Source organism: Hyla sarda, chromosome 4 (assembly GCF_029499605.1).
Source record: "Hyla sarda isolate aHylSar1 chromosome 4, aHylSar1.hap1, whole genome shotgun sequence".
Classification (NCBI taxonomy): domain Eukaryota; kingdom Metazoa; phylum Chordata; class Amphibia; order Anura; family Hylidae; genus Hyla; species Hyla sarda.
Genome location: NC_079192.1, coordinates 358,291,040 through 358,312,869, shown reverse-complemented (window position 1 = coordinate 358,312,869; position 21,830 = coordinate 358,291,040). Strand labels below are relative to the sequence as shown.

The 21,830-nt window shown below is 46.7% G+C and overlaps 1 long non-coding RNA gene across 1 annotated transcript in view; it reads left to right on the top strand.

The window, feature by feature from the left end:
• Nucleotides 1-21,830, top strand: part of LOC130267226 (uncharacterized) — a 67,895-nt gene that overhangs the window by 40,933 nt on the left and 5,132 nt on the right. The window contains exons 2-3 of the long non-coding RNA XR_008843104.1: nt 16,272-16,427; nt 19,376-19,601. This is a non-coding gene — a long non-coding RNA (uncharacterized LOC130267226). The remainder of the gene's footprint in view (nt 1-16,271; nt 16,428-19,375; nt 19,602-21,830) is intronic.

Below are 21,830 nucleotides of genomic sequence, written 5' to 3'. Positions count from 1 at the left end.
TTAGTTTAACCTCTGTTGTATGTAAATTGTTTGAGGGTTTTCTAAGAGATGCTATTTTGGAGTATATTGATAAAAATAAATGTTTGACTCCATATCATCATGGCTTTATGAGGGGTCAGTCCTGTCAAACTAACCTGATCAGCTTTTATGAGGAGGTGAGCTCCAGACTGGACCAGGGGGAATCGCTGGATGTCATATATAGAGATGAGCGAATCGAAGCTGACGAACCCAAATTCGTTACGAATTTCATGAAATATTCGATTCGCAATGAATGCAAATATCGCCGTGATTCTATCGTGTAAATCGCTTCATTAAATTCCTTTTTACAGCATTCCCGGCTAAAGGAGACCTAAAATGGCGGATCCACATGTGAGTACATGGGGCAGGGGATTATGGGAGGGCGGGAAGGGAGGTAGGCGGGATGACCCTGAATCACATGCGAGATACCAGATGAAATACAGTGTGATAAGGTAAACTCCCTTTTACATGTCATCTGTCTAACCCAGGAGGAAGTACAGTGCCGCCTACAAAAAATCAAAATAGACAAATCACCAGGTCCAGATGGCATTCACCCCGATTTCTAAAGGAATTAAGTAATGTAATAGACAGGCCCCTATTTTTAATATTCAGGGACTCTATAGTGACAGGGACTGTTCCCCAGGACTGGTACATGGCAAATGTGGTGCCAATATTTAAGAAGGGGTCAATAGGTGACCCTGGGAATTATAGACCTGTTAGTTTAACCTCTGTTGTATGTAGATTGTTTAAGGGTTTCCTAAGAGATGCTATTTTGGAATATCTTAATAAAAATAAATGTATGACTCCGTATCAGCATGGATTTATGAGGGATCGATCCTGTCAAACTAACCTGATCAGCTTTTATGAGGAGGTGAGCTCCAGACTTATTCTGATTGGGTGACTGTTACTAGTGGAGTACCACAGGCAGGGCCGGACTGGCTTAGCGGGATACCGGGAATATTCCCGGTAGGCCGCTGCCCTGTGGGCCGGCAGTGGCTGGAGCGCAGGCTGCCTGAATCCCGACAAGCAGTTGCGACACTATGCAGCTGCAGTAACAGGTCCGCCACTCAGGCTGCGCCCGTCGCTGCCAGCAATCTTTACTAACTTTTAATTACCTGCGCGCCGACCCTTTAAAAATCAGCTGGGAGGCCAGGGGCATGATGGGAGTAGACGTGCTCCGCGTAGGTATGCACGCACGTCTGCTCCAAGCCCCTGACACGTCTCTGCCTCTGACCCTATGATATCGATACCAGGCAGTGGCAGGTGCAGCTGCCCGCCCGACATCGCTGCAGTGATCTCCAGGAAGGTGAGGAGACACGGGACGGGCTGCCGGAGGGGGTTGCTGGGGGTGATAAATTCACGAGGGGTTAGATTGATTGGTGAGGAGACCGAGGATGGCGGGGGGATTGATGAGGAGACTAAGGACGGGGTGCAGGTGGGGCGGGGGCGGGGGTGATTGATGAGACAAAGGGCGGGGGGGGCCTAATTGATGGGGAGACCGAGGATGGGGTGTGTGTGTGTCTGTGTGTGGGAGCTGGGGGAAGGGATGGATTGATGAGACTGAGAATGGGGGGGCGTGTTTGGGGAATGGGGTTCAGGGGGATTGACTGAGAATGGGGTGCTGGGGGGTTGGACTGGGTGGTGGTGTATGAGGAGACTGAGAATGGGGTGCAGGGGGGATTGAATAATGAGGAGACTGAGGGTGGGGTGCAGGGGGGGTTGAACTGGGTGGCGGTGTATGAGGAGACTGAGGATGGGGTACAGGGGGGGCTGGGTGGTGATGTATGAGGTGATAAGGAGGAGGATGGGGTGCCAGGGGGGTCGTGGGTGACGGTGCATGAGGTAATGACTTGGGTAAAGACGTAGGAGTCTTGGGGGGGGGTTGACAGAGAAGCCTGGAGGAGGATAGATGGGTCTGGAGGAGGACAGTGCAGGGGTGGGATTCAGCTGGACTATGGAGAAACACTGTGTGACAGTATTATTATTATGGGAACAGTGTGTGGCATATGGGTTATATTCTGAGGATACAGTTTGTGGAAGTATTTTACCCAAGGGTTACAGTGTGTAGCAGTATTATATTCAGGGGGTACACTGATTGGCAGTATTATATTCAGGGGGTACAGTGTGTAGCAATATATTTAGAGGGTACAATGGGTGGTAGTATTAAATTCAGGGGGTACAGTTTCTGGCAGTATTATATTCAGGGGGCACAGTTTCTGGCAGTATTATATTCAGGGGACACAGGTTTTGGCAGGGTTATAATGATTAATGATTAATTAATTAATTAACATCATTGTTTATATCTTGTTTATATCATATTTAAAAAAAAGTTTTTGAGGGTGCGTGTGTGCGCGTGTATACCCCGATACACCCCCAGGAAAGGCAGGGGGAGAGAGGCCGTCGCTGCCCGCTTCTCTCCCCCTGCCTTTCCTGGGGTCTAGAGCCCTGCTGCCGGCCCTTCTCTCCCCCTGGCTATCGGCACCGCTGCCCGTTCTGTCCCCCTGACTATCGGTGCCGGCGCCGATAGCCAGGGGGAGAGAAGCGGCGCCGACAGCCAGGGGGAGAGAAGGGGCAGTGGCACCCATTGCCGGCGCCGCTGCCCCGTTGCCTCCCCCCATCCCCGGTGGCATAATTACCTGTTGCCGGGGTCAGGTCCGCGCTGCTTCAGGCCTCCAGTGTGCATCCCCTGCGTCGTTGCTATGCGCTGCACGGCGCGGCGCATGACGTCAGTGCGCCGCGCTGCACCGTGCAGTGCATAGCAATGACGCAGGGGACGCACGCCGGAGGCCTGAAGCAGCGTGGACCCGACCCCGGCAACAGGTAATTATGCCACCGGGGATGGGGGGAGGCAACGGGGCAGCGGCGCCGGTGTGAGGTGGTTTTTTGCGCCCCCATAGATCCATGCGTCCGCTGCTCCCCCAGCTCTCCGAACATTTCCGAAGCTAGAACTGGGGGAGGGCAGAGCAAGGGGAGAGAGAAGGTCCACACCCCCTCCCTAATCTCCCCTCCCTGAGCTCGGCTGGACGCAGATCTCTACGGCCACGCCCCCTCCCTGAGAACATAGATCTCCTCGGCAGGTCCCCTCCCTCATCTCCCCGAGCTGAGGACGTAAATCTCCACGGCAGGTCCCTCCCTCATCTCCCCTCCCTGAGCTTGGCTGGACGCAGATCTCTACGGCACGCCCCCTCCTTGAGGACATAGATCTCCCCGAGCTGAGGACGTAGAGCAGTGCTCCCAATGAGCTCTATGTGTAAAGGGGGACATACTGTACGGGCTAAAGGGGGACATACTGCACGGGCTAAAGGGGGACATACTGTACGGGATAAAGGGGAACATACTGTACAGGCTAAAGGGGAACATACTGCACGGGCTAAAGGGGAACATACTGTACGGGCTAAAGGGGAACATACTGCACGGGCTAAAGGGGAACATACTGCACGGGCTAAAGGGGAACATACTGTACGGGCTAAAGGGGAACATACTGTACGGGCTAAAGGGGAACATACTGTACGGGCTAAAGGGGGACATACTGCACGGGCTAAAGGGGAACATACTGTACGGGCTAAATGTCCCCCTTTAGCCCGTACAGTATGTCCCCCTTTACACATAGAGCTCACTGGGAGCACTGCTCTATGTCCTCAGCTCGGGGAGATGAGGGAGAGGACCTGCCGTGGAGATTTACGTCCTCAGGGAGGGGGCGTGGCCGTAGAGATCTGCGTCCAGCAGCCGAGCTCAGGGAGGGGAGATGAGGGAGGGGGCGTGGACCTTCTCTCTCCCCTTGCTCTGCCCTCCCCCAGTTTTAGCTTCGGAAATGTTCGGAGAGCTGGGGGAGGAGCGGACGCATGGATCTACGGGGGCGCAAAAAACCACCTCACACCGGCAATGGGTGCCGCTGCCCCTTCTCTCCCCCGGCGCCGATAGCCAGGGGGAGAGAAGGGCCGGCAGCTAGGCTCTAGACCCCAGGAAAGGCAGGGGGGGAGAAGCGGGCAGCGACGGCCTCTCTCCCCCTGCCTTCCCTGGGGGTGTATCGGCGTATAACACGCACATAGACTTTAGGCTAAAAATTTTTGTCTAAAAAGTGTGTGTTATACGCCGATAAATACAGTATTTGTTGGCTAAACCTCCACATAGATAATCTGACACATCTATGTGAAGGTCTATCCCACAAATCAAAGTTTTGTGGCCAAATGTGGATATTAAAAAAAAATATATAGTATAGTTTAAAACTTGCAGAGTTTATCATATAAACCAATCAACTTGCTTCTTTCATAATTGATCAAGCATCAAATAAATTATATAAGTTTTGGTTAAACTATGTTCAAGTCTGGAAATTTAAAACTGGTCTAGTATTTGTAAAAACAAACCATATACCGTATTTATCGGCGTATAACATGCACTGGCGTATAACACCCCCCCCCCCCCCCCATTTTAACAGGGAAATTTAAGTTAAAAAAAATAAAATGTAAAATAAATGACTTGGACTAAATGCCACATAATCCCCCCAAGTTCGTTTTCTTCTGCACCTCAGTTTGGTCCCGTCCCCTCCAGTGCCAAATGATTCCTTCTCTTTTATCTGTCCCTGTGCCACATTTACCCCTCTCATCGCCACCCCCCATGTCTCATCATCTCCCCATGTCTCATCATTTCCCCCTGTCATAGACTACCACTAGCCATACAGACATTAAGCATTTAGTGCCTCCACCACCATCATTTCCCCGTCTCATCATCCCCCACCCTGTCTCATCCCCCACCCTGTCTCATCATCCCCCACCCTGTCTCATCATTCCCCCCTCATCATCCCCCACCCTGTCTCATCATGTCCCCCCATCATTCACCCCCTCATCATCGCCCCACCCTGTCTCATCATGCCCCCATCATTCCCCCCTCATCATCCCCCCACCCTGTCTCATCATGTCCCCCATCATTCCCCCCTCATCATCGCCCCACCCTGTCTCATCATGCCCCCATCATTCCCCCCTCATCATCCCCCCACCCTGTCTCATCATGTCCCCCATCATTCCCCCCTCATCATCCCCCCACCCTGTCTCATCATGTCCCCCATCATTCCCCCCTCATCATCCCCCCACCCTGTCTCATCATGTCCCCCATCATTCCCCCCTCATCATCCCCCCACCCTGTTTCATCATGTCCCCCATCATTCCCCCCTCATCATCCCCCCACCCTGTCTCATCATGTCCCCCATCATTCCCCCATCATCATCCCCCCACCCTGTCTTATCATGTCCCCCATCATTCCCCCCTCATCATCCCCCCACCCTGTCTCATCATGTCCCCATCATTCCCCCTCATCATCCCCCCACCCTGTCTCATCATGTCCCCCATCATTCCCCCTCATCATCCCCCCTCATCATCCCCCCACCCTGTCTCATCATGTCCCCCATCATTCCCCCTCATCATCCCCCACCCTGTCTCATCCTGTCCCCCATCATTCCCCCTCATCATCCCCCCACCCTGTCTCATCATGTCCCCCATCATTCCCCCTCATCATTTCCCCCTGTCTCATCCCCCCCATCATTCCCCCTCATCATCCCCCCACCCTGTCTCATCATGTCCCCCATCATTCCCCCTCATCATCCCCCACCCTGTCTCATCATGTCCCCCATCATTCCCCCTCATCATCCCCCCACCCTGTCTCATCATGTCCCCCATCATTCCCCCTCATCATTTCCCCCTGTCTCATCCCCCCATCATTCCCCCCTCATCATTTCCCCCTGTCTTATCCCCCCATCACCCCCCCCTCATCATTTCCCCCTGTCTCATCCCCCCATCATCCCCCCTCATAATTTCCCTCTGTCTCACCCCCCCCTCATCATTTCCCCCTGTCTCATCATCCCCCCATCATGTTCCTCCTATGGCATCCAGTGGTCTTCAACCTGCGGGCCTCCAGATGTTTCAAAACTACAATTCCCAGCATGCCCGGACAGCCAACTGCTTTCCTTACTTGTCTGCACTTCGGCTGTCTTGCGGGGTCTGTGAAACAGATGAGTTACGTCCTCTCCCGGCTCCTTGCGCGGCATCACGGATGTCACTTTTCGGCGGCGACTACAGGAAATGAAGTGATGCCGCACAGAGAAGCCGACAGAGGACGTAACTCATCTGCTTCACTGACCCCGCAAGACCTGCCGAAGTGCAGCCAGGTAAGGAATATAAACAAAACTATAAAAAGCAGGGAAAGGGGGAATGATGGGGGAGGGAGGGCAAATGAAAAGTGAAACTCACTTGTCTCCCGCACGATCCACAGGTACTGGTGGATAGTGCGGGAGACACTGATTAAAAGGTAGTGCAGATCCGGGCAAGGTAGGGCTCATTTTAATCAGCGTCTCCCCCACTATCCACCACACCAGTACCGTGCAGGAGAAAACAAGTGACAGAGCGGGGAGGAGACGCCGCTGGTCACTGATTTAAAGTGGCCGCGGCCGTGCTGTTAATACTTAACAAGCAGATGCTGCTGCGGCCGCTTTAAATCAGTGACCAGAAGATTTATCGGCGTATTACACGCAGGCAGACTCTTTGCCTTAAATTTAAGTTTTAAAGTGCGTGTTATACGCCGATAAATACGGTATATCACATATTCATTAGATCAATTTTTCATTCATATCACATGTCTGTGGCGTACTTTGACATTATTTTTTCAAGGACAAGAGTGTTCACAGTAATTTAATTAATAATTTATGAAAACAACCTTTAAAATTTTAAATGGAAAAATATGGTCCTGAAAAATAATATCAAAAAGTGTATAAATAATAAACCTGTGCAGAGGAAAAGTGGTGTAGTTGCACATGGCAATCAATCAGATTGCTTTATTCATTTTTAAAGAGACTATAAAAAACATAGTATGCAATCTGATTGGTTGTCATGGGCAAATGCGCCACTCTTCCACTGCACAGGTTTTGAAAAGTCTCCACCACTTTAAAGGGGTACTCCGGTGCTTACACATCTTATCCCCTATCCAAAGGATAGGGGATAAGATGCCTGATCGCGGGAGTCCCGCAGCTGGGGACGCCCGTGATCATGCACGCGGCACCCCGTTTGTAATCAGTCCCCGGAGCGTTTTCGCTCCGGGTCTGATTACGATCGACCGCAGGGCCGGCGGCGTGTGACGTCACGCCTTCATCCCCATGTGACGTTACGCTCCGCCCCTCAATGCAGGCCTACGGGAGGGGGCGTGATAGCTCCGGGGACTGATTACAAACGGGGTGCCGCGTGCATGATCACGGGCGTCCCCAGCTGCGGGACTCCCAAGATCAGGCATCTTATCCCCTATCCTTTGGAGAGGGGATAAGATGTGTAAGCACCGGAGTACCCCTTTAAATGATGGTTTGATAAGGACTTACCTATACAATTACAAAAGGATGTCCAGCGCAGATAGATGCAGAACGGTGCTCTTTATTGCGATAAAACTTCAATTCATGTAAGACATGGACACTGGTGACGCGTTTCGGCCCTGGTGTTGCAACACCAGGGCCGAAACGTGTCACCAGTGTCCATGTCTTACATGTATTGAAGTTTTATCGCAATAAAGAGCACCGTTCTGCATCTATCTGCACTGGACATTCTTTTGTAATTGTATTTACATATCCAGGCGCTGGCCATGCCAGTCCGGGCGCTGCGGGCATGGGAAAGGAGCTGGACATCACCTACTTCGGTAACCAAGGACTTACCTATACCCCATCTTGCCATGGCACAGCTCCAAGGGGAGAGCAGAAGAAGTTTGCCAATGCTTCACGTATTTCCATAATTGGCACATGACCTTTGGAATGATGGTTCCAGGGCAACCATTGAGGCTTCTTCTATTTCCTCCATCAATACGAAGTCATGTGGCTGATTATATAGCACAAAGTTATGAAGCACTACACATTCTTGGATGACAGAATCAACTTTATGTGGCCTTAATTGAATGCACGTGGTGAAAACCCTCCAACTAGGATACCGAAGGCGCATTCAACATGTCTTCTCGCCCTTGTTAGACGATAATTAAAAATTCTTCTCTGGGCATTCAGGCTTCAGCTTGCATATGGTTTTAATAGGTTTTTTGACATTTGAAATGCCTCGTCTGCCACCAGTACATGAGGCAGTAGGGGTCCTGTTGTTCCAGGTAATGCTTTTGGGCCGGGGATGTTAAAGTTTCCACTGTAAAAAGCATGTCCAAGTTTGGACTCTATGAAAACTCTAGAGTCATTATTATGACCATATGCCCCTATGACACCTGCCAGAAAACAATATTTTGCATCTGCAATCATCTTTAAAATAACGTTGAAAAACTTCTTATAGTTATAAAATGGCGATCCACTTCCAGCAGGCTTTCCAATTTCGGCATGTTTCCTGTCCAGGGCACCAATACAGTTGGGGAAGTTGGCATTATCCTTAAATCCTTGAGCTGCTGTCATCCAAATTTGGGTATTTGGCTCTGGTAGATAGTTTGGCTGAAGATTGCTCCACAGTGCATCACATGTTTCCGATACTATTTGACAAATAGTGGATTTCCCAACCTAAATAGATACAGTCTTGGCCATCAATGTTGGCACCCCTGAAATTTTTCAAGAAAACAAAGTCTTTCTTACCGAAAAGGATTGCAGTAACGCATGTTTTGCTATGCACGTTTTTAATCTCTTTGTGTGTATTGGAACTAAACCAAAAAAGAGAGGAACAAAAGCAAATTGGACGTAAAGTCACACCAAACTCTAAAAATGGGCTGAACAAAATTATTCACAAATCAAAATGATAGACAGCGCTCCGAAGTGTATTAACATTGGTAACTGGATGAGAGATAGTATAGTGGTGCTTACCACAAGGAGTTACACTAAACCAAGTGTAACTATGGGAAACCGCCAAGGTAGGTATGCCTGCAGCCATTCTACTTCCAATATGATATATGTAAAAGAAGTACCTCCAACAGGGGGGACGGGATTAAGGCGCTGAACAAGCCATGTAGAAAGATCTAAAATTTTATTCACCCATCATGCAACGCGTTTCTCAGCAAAGCTGTTTCATCAGGCATGATGCCTGATGAAACAGCTTTGCTGAGAAACGCGTTGCATGATGGATGAATAAACTTTTGGCTCTTTCTACACGACTTGTCCAGCACCTTAATCCCGTCCCCATGTTGGAGGTATTTCATTTACATAACTCTTATTGGAAGGATGCCTTTTCCCAACAGCAATTTTAAGATCTCTCCACAGGTGTTCAATGGGATTTAGATCTGGACTCAGCTTTCTGACACTGGGCTGTACAGTGTAACCCAAAATCTATTGGTAATCCTCAGATTTCATGATGCCTTGCACACATTCAAGGCACCCAGTGCCAGAGGCACTGAAACAACCCCAAGACATCATTAAACCTCCACCATATTTCACTGTAGGTACTGTGTTCCTTTCTTTGTAGGCCTCATTCCATTTTTGGTAAACAGTAGAATGATGTGCTTTACCAAAAAGCTTTATCTTGGTCTCATCTGTCCACAAGACGTTATCCCAGAAGGATTTTGGCTTACTCAAGTTCATTTTGGCAAAATGTAGTCTTGCTTTTTATATCACTGTGTTAGCAGTGGGGTCCTCATGGGTTTCCTGCCATAGCATTTCATTTCATTTAAATGTCGACAGATAGTTCGGGCTGACACTGATGATCCCTGAGCCTGCAGGACAGCTTGAATATCTTTGGAATTTGTTTGGGCTGCTTATCCACCATCCGGACTATCCTGCGTTGACACCTTTCATCAATTTTCTCTTCTGTCCACGTCCAGGGAGATTAGCTATAGTGCCATGGATTGCAAACTTCTTGATAACGTTGCACACTGTGGAGAAAGGCAAATCTAGATCTCTGGAGATGGACTGGTAACATTGAGATTGTTGCTATTTCCCCACAATTTTGGTTCTCAAGTCCTCAGACAGTTCTCTTCTCCTCTTTCTGTTGTCCATGCTTACTGTAGCACACACAGACACACAATGCAAAGACTAAGTGAACTTCTCTCCTTTTTATCTGTTTTCGGGTGTGATTTTTATATTGCCCACACCTGTTACTTGCTCCCAGGTGAGTTTAAAGGAGCATCACATGCTTGAAACAATCTTATTTTTCCACAATTTTGAAAGGGTGCCAATAATTTTGTCCAGACCATTTTTGGAGTTTGGTGTGACATCATGTGCAATTTGCTTTATTTCCCTCCCTTTTTTGGTCTAATTCCAATACACATATAGGGAATAAACATGTGTATAGCAAAACATGTACTACTGCAATCCTTTTCTGTGAGAAATACTTTATTTTCTAGAAAAATTTCAGGGGTGCCAACATTTACGGCCATGACTGAAATGTAAAGAGGCGAATGATTCGCCACTGGCCAGTAATCTATTGAGAAAAAAATTATAATTTTATATTTTGCATATAACAAGGTAAGTTTATTAACCCCTTTGGGACCGAGCCCATTTTGACCCTAAGAACCAGAGCATTTTTTGCAATTCTGACCACTGTCATTTTAAGCATTAATAACTCTGGGATGCTTGTACTTAGGAATTTGATTCAGAATTTTTTTTTTTGTGACATATTCTAATTTATGTTAGTGGTAAATTTTCGGCGATACTTGCATAATTTCTTGGTGAAAGATTCAAAAATTTCATGAAAAATGTGAAAATTTAGCATTTTTATAACTTTGAAGCTCTCTGCTTGTAAGGAAAATAGACATACCAAATAAATTATATATTGATTCACATATGCAATATGTCTACTTTATGTTGGCATCATAAAGTTGACATATTTTTACTTTTTGAAGACATCAGAGGGTTGCAAAGTATAGCAGCAATTTTCCAATTTTTCAAGTAAATTTTAAAATCTTAATTTTTCAGGAACCAGTTCAGTTTTGAAGGTAATTTGAGGGGTTTTATGTTAGAAATACCCCATAATGGATACCATTATGAATACTGGACCCCTCAATGTATTCAAAATGACATTCAGAAAGTTTTTTAACCCTTTAGGTGTTTCACAGGAATTGCAGCAAAGTGGAAGCGACAATTCTAAATGTTCATTTTTTACACTAACATGTTCTTGTAGACCCATATTTTTAATTTTTACAAGGGGTAAAAAGGAGAAAAAGCCCCCTGAAATATGTAACCCAATTTCTCTTGAGGAAGGAATTACCTCATATGTAGATGTAAAGTGCTTCATGGACTCATTAGAGGGCTCAGAAGGGAAGAAACCACAATGGGATTTTGGAGAGCGAATTTTGCTGAAATGGTTTTTGGGGGGGCATGTCGCATTTAGGAAGCCCCTATGGTGCCAGAACAGCATAAAACAGCCCACATGGTATACTATTTGGGAAACTACAACCCTCAAGGAACATAACAAGGGGTACAGTGAGCCTTAACACCACACAGGTGTTTGACGACTTTGCGTTGAAGTTGGATGTGAAAATGAAAAATTACATCTTTTTTACTAAAATGCTGATGTTACCCCAAATTTTTCATTTTCACAAGGGGTAATAGATGAAAATATCTCCCAAAATTTTAAACCCCATTTCTCTCGAGTAAGGAAATACCTCATATGTGGATGTAAAGTGATCTGCGGGTGCACTAGAGGGCTCAAAAGGGAGAGAGCGACATTGGGCTTTTGGAAAGCAAATTTTGTTGAAATGGTTTTTGCGGGGCATGTCTCATTTAGGAAGCCGCCTTTCCCTGGTCCTCAGTCCCCGCCGCATCCACAGGCCCCCCACATATCGCCGCCATCTTCCCCCGCTCTTCCCCGACATCCAGGGGATGGCAGAGCGGGGGATAGGAGGAGGAGTCCTGATCGTGGGGGAAAGGAGGAGGTGGCACCCCTGCCACCTCACTCCTATCCTTTAGGATGATCAGGGCTGTCTCTGACAGCTCCGATCATCCCTATTTTCCGGGCTATCGGGTCATCAGAGACCCGATCAGCCCGGAATCACCGCGAATCGCAGATCTGAATTGATCCTGTTCCGATCCCCATCTGGCTAGCGGCGGGGATCGAAATTCCTTAAGTACCAGGACGCAAAGGCATATCCATATGCCCGTGGTCCCCAACAGATTAACCCCCTCACGACGGGCGACGTACATGTACGTCGTGGGGTTTCGGGAGCGCCGCGTCACCGGTAGCGGTGATCGGACCGGGATGACTGCTGTTATCTAACAGCAGGCATCCCGGCACATCGCCGAGGGGGGTCCTGAGACCCCCCCATGACCGCGATGCGCGCAAATCGCAGGTCAATTCAGACCTGCGAGCTGCGCGATTCCGGGTCATACGGGTCACTGGTGATCCGGTGACCCGGAAAATAAGAGGGATCGGGGGTGTCCGAGACACCCTTGATCCCCCTAAAGGGATAGGAGTTTGGTGGCAGGGGTGCCACCCCTCCTATCCCTGCTATTGGTCGGCCGAGCGACCGACCGATAGCAGACCGGGGGAGGGGGGTTAAAGTTCGGTTCCCCCGCTTTGCCCACCTGTCTGTGTCCGGGCAAAACGGGGGAACCGTCCAGAGAAGGTCGGCGCCGGAGGTCCCTTACCTGGATCTCGGATCCCCGTTCACGATCCTCCCCCACGAGCGGCGGCGGCGGCAGCAATACTTCCGGGGCCTGCTAGGTGAGTTGTTGCCTAGCAACATCCGGAGGGCCACATTTTACAGTGGTCTCTAAACCGTGGCCCTCCAGATGTTTCAAAACTACAACTCCCAGCATGCCCAGACAGCTGTTTGCTGTGTGGGCATGCTGGGACTTGTAGTTTTGCAATATTTAGAGGGGTTCAGGTTGTAGATCACTAAGTGGTCTCAAACTGTAGCTCTCCAGATGTTGCAAAACTACAACTCTCAGCATGCCCAGACAGCAATTTTCTGTCTGGGCATGCTGCGAGTTGTAGTTTTGCAACATCTGGATGGCCACAGTTTTGAGACCACTGGACAGTGATTTACAACCTGAACCCCTCTAAATCTTGCAAAACTACAACTCCCAGCATTCAGGAACAGCATAAGGCTGTCTTGGCATGCTGGGAGTTGTACTTGCGTGCCTCCAGCCATTGCATAACTACATCTCCCAGCATGCCCTTCCGCAATCAGTACATGCTGGGAGTTGTAGTTTTGCAACAGCTGGAGGCACACTGGTTGGAAAATACTGAGTTAGGTCATAGAACCTAACTCAAGGTTTTCCAGCCAGTGCGCCTCCAGCTGTTGCAAAACTACAACTCCCAGCATGCATGGTCTGTCAGTGCATGCTGGGAGTTGTAGTTTTGACCCCCCTCCCGTGTGAATGTACAGGCTACATTTACACTGGCGGCAGATTACAGTGAGTTCCCTGCTCCAAATTTGAGCTGCGGGAAATTTTTCGCCGCAGCTCAAACTCCTAGCGGGAGACTCAGTGTAATCCGCCGCCAGTGTGAATGTAACCTAAAAACACTACACTACACTAACATAAAATAAAGAGTAAAACACTAGATATACACACGTACACTGCCCCCCCTACCACCCCCTTCCCCAATAAAAATGAAAAACGTATTGTATGGCAGTGTTTCTAAGATGGAGCCTCCAGCTGTTGCAAAACAAAAACTCCCAGCATTTCTGGACAGCAATTGACTGTCCAAGCATGCTGGGAGTTTAGCAACAGCTGGAGGCACCCTGTTTTGGAATCACTGGCATAGAATACCCCTATGTCCACCCCTATGCAAGTCCCTAATTCAGGCCTCAAATGCGCATGGCGCTCTGACTTTGGAGCCCTGTCGTATTTCAAGGCAACAGTTTAGGGCCACATATGGGGTATTGCCATACTCGGGAGAAATTGCCTAACAAATTTTGGGGGGCTTTTTCTCCTTTTACCCCTTATGAAAAGGAACAGTTGGGGTTTACACCAGCATGTTAGTGTAAAAAAATAATTTTTACACTAACATGCTGGTGTTGCCATATACTTTTCATTTACACAAGAGGTAAAAGGGAAAAACGCCCCCCAAAATTTGTAATGCAATTTCTCCCGAGTACGGAGATACCCCATATGTGCTCTGGGGACGCACAACAAGGCCCAGAAGGGAGAGTGCGCCATGTACATTTGAGGTGATTTGCACAGGGGTGGCTGATTGTTACAGACGCAAAAAAACGCAAAAAAAAAAACACCCACATGTGACCCCATTTTGGAAACTACACCTCTCACGGAATGTAATAAGGGGTGCAGCGAGAATTTACACCCCACAGGTGTCTGACGGATCTTTGGAACAGTGGTCCGTGAAAATGAAAAATTTTGCACAGCCCACTGTTCCAAAGATCTGTCAGACACCAGTGGGGGGGTAAATGCTCACTGTACCTCTCATTACATTCTGTGAGGGGTCTAGTTTCCAAAATGGTATGCCATGTGGGGGTTATTTTGCTGTTCTGGCACCATAGGGGCTTCCTAAATGCGACATGCCCCCCGAGCAAAATTTGCTCTCAAAAAGCCAAATATGACGCCGCCTTTTCTGAGCATTGTAGTTCGCCCGCAGTGCACTTCAGGTCCACTTATGGGGTACCTCCATACTCAGAAGAGATGGGGTTACAAATTTTGGGGGGTCTTTTTTGCTATTAACCCTTTAAAAAATGTGAAATTTGGGGGAAAACCAACATTTTAGTGAATTTTTTTTTTTTTTTTACATTTGCAAAAGTCGTGAAACCCCTGTGGGGTATAAAGGCTCATTTTATCCCATGTTACATTCCCCGAGAGGTCTAGTTTCCAAAATGGTATGCCATGTGTTTTTTTTTTTGCTGTTCTGGCACCATAGGGGCTTCCTAAATGCGACATGCCCCCCAAAAACCATTTCAGAAAAACGTACTCTCTAAAATCACCTTGTCGCTCCTTCGCTTCTGAGCCCTCTACTGCGCCCGCCGAACACTTTACATAGACATATGAAGTATGTCCTTACTCAAGAGAAATTGGGCTACAAATATAAGTATACATTTTCTCCTTTTACCCCTTGTAAAAATTCTAAAATTGGGTCTACAAGAACATGCGAGTGTAAAAAATGAAGATTTTGAATTTTCTCCTTCACTTTGCTGCTTTTCCTGTTAAACACCTAAAGGGTTAAAACATTTACTGAATGTCATTTAGAATACTTTGGGGGATGCAGTTCTTATAATGGGGTCATTTATGGGGTATTTCTAATATGAAGACCCTTCAAATCCACTTCAAACCTGAACTGGTCCCTGAAAAATTGCAAGTTTGAAAATTTTGTGAAAAATTGGAAAATTTCTGCTGAACTTTGAAGCCCTCTGGTGTCTTCCAAAAGTAAAAACTCGTCAATTTTATGATGCAATCATAAAGTAGACATATTATATATGTGAATCCAAAAAAAAAAGGATTTGGAATATCCATTTACCTTACAAGCAGAGAGCTTCAAAGTTAGAAAAATGCTAAATTTTACATTTTTTCATCAAATTTTGGGATTTTTCACCAAGAAAGGATGCAAGTTTCCACAAAAATTTACCACTATGTTAAAGTAGAATATGTCACGAAAAAACAATCTCAGAATCAGAATGATAACTAAAAGCATTCCAGAGTTATTAATGTTTAAAGTGACAGCGGTCAGATTTGCAAAAAAGGGCTTCGTCCTAGAGGTGAAAATGGGCTCCGTCCTTAAGGGGTTAAAGAAGAAAACGTGGCAAAGAAGAAAACAACATGCCAGTGCTAATTAAAGCTTCATTCATCAAATTGGAGAGATAGTATTGTCTCTGGGTGGATTTGAACCCCCAACCTTTCAGCTTTACTAACCGAACTTGCTACCAATTGCACCACAGAGACTATAAATCTACTAACAATCTACTTTGATTAATTAATGAAACTATAAAAGCACACTGTGGAGGAGTACCATCAATAGCTATTCTAATAACTATGTCCTCGACTATAGAAATCAGATATCTTCACATTTGAGCTGTGTACAAATTTAATTTAATAGATAGGGTATTGTTTTCCAACCAGGGTGCCTCCAGATGTTGCAAAAGTACAACTCCTAGCATGCATGGACAGCCTTTGGCTGTCCAGGCATTCTGGGACTTGTAGTTTTGCGAAACCTGGAGGAACCCTGGTTTGAAAAACAGACATAGGGGGATGAGAAAATTTCCTTAAATTTTCTTGCCAGAGATCCATAACAACACATATACATATTATGGATCTCTTGCAATAAATTGGCGGGAAACTTTTAATCCCCAGAGAAATCTCCCTACAATTTTCTTGCAAAAGATCAATATTACCATACATACTCTAAACACATTCTTCTCCACTGTATTCACAGAGGAAAATGAAATGCCAGGTGAAATGCAGCAGGATAACAAACTCCCCAGTACAGATCACCTGTCTAACCCAGGAAGAAGTACAGTGCCGCATACAAAAAATTTAAATAGGCAAATCACCAAGTTCAGATGGTATCCACCCACCTGATCTAAGAGAGGTAAGTAAAGTAATAGAGAGACCACTATTTCTAATACTCAAGGACTCTATGGTGACAGGGATGGTTCCCCAGGACTGATGCATAGCAAATGTGGTTCAAATATTTAAAAAGGGGTCAAAAAGTGACCCCAGGAATTATAGGCCTGTTAGTTTAACCTCAGTTGTATGTAAATTATTTGAGGGTTTTCTGAGAGATGCTATTTTGGAGTATCTTGATAAAGATAAATGTATGACAGCATATCAGTATGGCTTTATGAGGGATCGGTCCTGTCAAACTAACCTGATCAGCTTTTATGAGGAGGTGAGCTCCAGACTGGACATGGGGCAATTGCTGGATGTCGTATATCTGGATTTTTCCAAAGCATTTGATACGGTGCCACATAAAAGATTGGTGCATAAAATGAGAAGGATCAGGCTAGGGGAGAATGTGTGTAAGTGGGTAAGTAACTGGCTCAGTGATAGGAAAAAGAGGGTGGTTATTAACCCCTTAAGGACTCAGCGTTTTTCCGTTTTTGCATTTTCATTTTTTCCTCATCACCTTCCAAAAATCATAACGCTTTAAATTTTGCACCTAAAAATCCATATTATGGCTTATTTTTTGCGCCACCAATTCTACTTTGCAGTGACATTAGTCATTTTACCAAAAAATCCACGGCGAAACGGAAAATAAAATCATTGTGCGCCAAAATTGAAGAAAAAAAATTCATTTTGTAACTTTTGGGGGCTTCCGTTTCTACGCAGTGCATTTTTAGGTTAAAATAACACTTTATCTTTATTCTGTAGGTACATATGGTTAAAATTATACCCTACGTATATAGGTTGGATATTGTCGTACTTCGGAAAAAAATCGTAACTACATGCAGGAAAATTTATATGTTAAAAATTCTCATCTTCTAACCCCTATAACTTTTTTTTTTCCACGTACGGGCCGTTATGAGGACTCATTTTTTGCGCTGTGTTCTGAAGTTTTTATCGGTACCATTTTTGTATTGATCAGACTTTTTTATCACTTTTTATAAATTTTTTCATTATATAAAAAGTGACCAAAAATACACTATTTTGGACTTTGAAATTTTTTGGCGCACACGCCATTGACCGTGCGATTTAATTAACTATATATTTTTATAGTTCGGACATTTTCGCATGCGGCAATACCACATGTTTATTTTTATTTACACAGTCTTTTTTTTTTTATGGGAAAAGGGGGTGATTCAAACGTTTAATAGGGAAGGGGTTAAATGACCTTTTGTTAACTTTTTTTTTTCACTTTTTTTTTGCAGTGCTATAGCTCCCATAGGGACATATAACGCTGCACACACTGATCTCCTATGCTGATCCCTGCAAAGCCATAGCTTTGCAGGGATCAGTTAGATAGGTGGTCGATTGCTCAAGCCTGTAGCTCAGGCTTGGAGCAATCAATCGACCATCGGACGCTGCGGAGAGAGGTAAGGAGACCTCTGCCTGCGTCCCAGCTGATGGGAACATCGCGATTTTATCTTGATGTCCCGATCAGCCCAACTGAGCTGCCGGGAAAGGTTTACTTTCGTTTTCAGATGCGGCGATCAACTTTGATCGCTCCGTCTGAAGGGTTAATAGCGCGCAGCACTGCGATTAGTGCCGCGCACTATTAGCCACGGGTCCCGGCTGTTGTTAGAGGCCGGGCCCGACCCGCTATGACGTGGCGCTACGCCGTGGCCCCGCGTTATAGATCGGGAGCGGACTCATGGCGTAGCAGTACGTCATGAGTCCTTAAGGGGTTAATGGTACTTATTCTGGTTGGGTGACTGTAACTCGTGTGGTACCACAGGGGTCAGTTTTAGGTCCTGTTCTATTTAATATATTTTTTAATGACCTTGTAGAGGGGTTGAATAGTAAAGTAGCAATCTTTGCAGATGATACTAAACTCTGTAAAGTGGTAAACACTATAGAGGACAGTGCACTGTTACAAATGGATCTGGATAGGTTGGAGGTTGAGGCTGGGCAGTGGCAGATGAGGTTCAACACTAATAAATGTAAGGTTTTGCACATGGGGAGGAAAAATCCAGGTTGGGATAATGTGTTAAATGGGAGAACACTTGGGATGACTTGGGAAAAAGACTTAAGAGTCTTAGTTAACAGTAAATTTAGCTGTAATGACCAGTGTCAGGCAGTTGCTGCCAAGGCAAAAAAAATCATGGGGTGCATCAATAGGGGCATAGATGCCCACGACAAGGAAATAATTTTACCGCTGTACAAATCACTAGTCAGACCACACATGGAATACTGTGTACAATACTGGGCACCAGTGTACAAGAAACATACGGTGGAGCTGGAGAGGGTTCAAAGATAGCAATCAGAGTAATACAGGGAATGGGAGGACTACAGTACCCAGAAAGATTATTATAATTAGGCTTATTTAGTTTAGAAAAAATAAGGCTTAGGGGAAACCCAATTACTATGTATAAGTATATCATGCAGCAGTGAAGAGATCTCTCCCATGACCGATTTATAATACAATACAGGAATTTAGGTGCACTACTGTGGTAGATGTATACAGTGACATTGGCTATCCCTCAACACTGATGTTAAAATTGAGACATTCGCCAGTATATCTTTATATGAAGGACATACCAGAGCCCGCACACCAACGCCAAGGTTTCTCAAATGGCACGGGACCTAGCGCTAAACCTACCTGTGCGTGATAAGCAAAACAGGGGCCAGTGGGCAATTACGGCAGCAATAGGTTGACTCACAGAGTTCTCCCAGGTACCCTCCAGCGTGGCTAAGCACACATACAATGGGAGGAGGGAGGCAGGCTGCAAGCCCCACCTAAGTTGGCTAATATAGGTGCATGGCCTCACAGGTGCTACCTTGATGCTGCCTGGAAAATGTTCAAGGCGCATTACATATGGAGTTTTCACACCTCCAAGTTTTTTACTTTACCATTTTTTGTGCCATTTTACACTCCAGGGTCCGCATTGAAGATTGAACAGGAGTAAGCAATGAGGAAAAGTCCTTATGTAGTGAGGGCCGAAGCAATTGGAGCATATCCTTTAAGGCATTTTCAGATACCGTTTTATCAGTGGTCTGGTATAGGGCAAACATGTCTCCTGCGCCCACCTGGCTAGACTGCTCTCCCTCAGCACCTGCCGCCCAGTCATCAGCCTTTGCCGCCCAGTCATCAGCCTTTGCAGAGGTAAGTCAGGGTTTTTGCTTCACAGGGCTAATTTGTGCAGAGGAGGACAAGCGTGGGGGAGAACTTCCATCTTCTCAGAGGCATTAGAGGCCTTAGCCTGAGGTAAAGGCAGAGTGTCATCTCCTTCCTCCATCTTCGCCATGTTAGATTCTACTAGCGGGGCCCCAAGACACAGAGATAATACAGTCCTCGCGGGCTCTGGTGGAGCGGGTCTTGTCTCTCACCTTTCCTGCAGCGGTGCGAGCTGTACGTTGAGGCAGTGGTATCTGAGACCTTCATGCTCCGGGAGAGACTCGTGAGGACGCAGGAGGCGCAGCGCCATCTTGGGTATCTCAAGCCCGGGGCTTCTTCATGAAAAACTGCCGAAGGGACTTGGATTCACCCGGCTGGTGAGATCTCTTCCTGCCCGAGGTCGCCATAAAGAACTAGGTGTGTCTAGTGGGCTAATAATGTCACTGGCAGGTTATATCGGTCGTTTTCTGTGAGCCTGCTTTGGAGCAGTCGTACTATGCGGCCATCACTCTGCACGGCCAAACCACGCCCCCCTGCTTATTCACTTTAGTGGAATTCCTGCAGCGGAAATTCTGGGGCAGAAATTCTCCTGTGTGAATGGGACAGCGGAATCCCATTGGGGGAGATTTATCAAGCTGTTCCCATAATTTTCTTTTGCTGTAAAAAGGTGTATCGTTGCGCAATTTTTTTGCACCTTTTTGAAGTCGATTTTTTTTTTGCAGTGGACAGTATTAACTGTGCCTTTGGAAAAAAATGCGCAAAATTTTGGCGCAAACGGTACAAATAAACCAAAAATGTAGACCATGAACAACTTGGCTTAAAAAAAAAATACAGAACACAGTGAAAGGTCTTTCAAGCACTGGGTTGGCTAGAAGAAGAGCACAGCACCCGGCACTCCTCACTCAGGTGGCCAGGTCCTGACAACCCAGGTGGCCTCTTGACTTCTTGGCTTCTGGGGGTGTGAGGAGACTGTGGAAGTGTTGACTTCTTGGCTTCTGGGGGTGTGAGGAGACTGTGGAAGTGTATGTGTATATATATATATATATATATATATATATATATATATGTATTACACCAGTGTTCCAGCTGTTGCAAAACTACAATTGGGCATGCTGGGAGTTGTAGTTTTGCAACAGCTGGAGGCACCCTGGTTGGGAAAAGCTGAGCTATATATATCATGGATGGTGGGGGTTATTATATATATAAACACACACACACCAACACAGGGTATATATATATATATATATATATATATATATATATATATATGTTAAAAGCCTAATTGGCTGCATTTGTGGGAGTGGCGTGGGGTATATAACCACCCCTCTCCCACAGGTCGGGGCGTATGTATCGTTGGCGGTATCTTCTGTTACAGAGTAACGCGTTAGGTCATACGTCCCCAGGTGGCAAAGTCGTCGTTCGTTGTGGTTTCCTGCCCGGGTTCCCCCTGGTTAGGTATGTGGTGTCCCGGTACCGTATCCTATCCGGTACCTGCGTGTGGGTCCCCTTAGCCAGAGTCCCTAGGATGTCGGGGTCCCCATTGTCTAGTTCACCCCTGGTCACCTCTCATCCAGATAGTTATTGTGCTAATAGTTTATTTAGGAAGCATCTAAATATGATATCAATGTCTATAAATAGTTAATTACCTGTCTATAGCATAGCAGGACCTGTGGGTCATGTGGTCAGGTGAACTCTATGGTATTTCTGCTTAAGGACCTTTGGAGGTCCCTGTGACATATGCTACCCATCACACTGTGTAACAGTGAATGACGGATGTTCGGACCAATCAGATTCACCCCGCCCCTGCCCATATAAGGGAGCGGCGGCCATTGCTCTCTCTCTCTTGTTCCCTGGCTGTCAAATGAGCAGTATCTGCACAGCTGTCTATCGCAGTGAGTTCGGCCTGAGCCTTGCGGCAACGGCTGATATATTCAGGATCGCAAGTGTATCAATCCCTAGGCACTCTGCAGGATCACCGGCCCGCTCACACAGTCACCTCTCCCCATAAGTCATCAGCATCCCCAGGGTCTTTCCCCTCTCCCGGCACTCTCACTGGGTCTCGGCCTGGGGGGGGGAAGGGGGGGGGGCTTGTGTGTGTGTGCACAATGAGCGCCCCGGTCAGCAGGTTCCCACCTGTCGGTGGTCCGGGGCCACCCTCTGGGCTCCCCCTCCCGGCACAATCACAGGCATGAACTCACTAAGGTTACATGGTTAGTA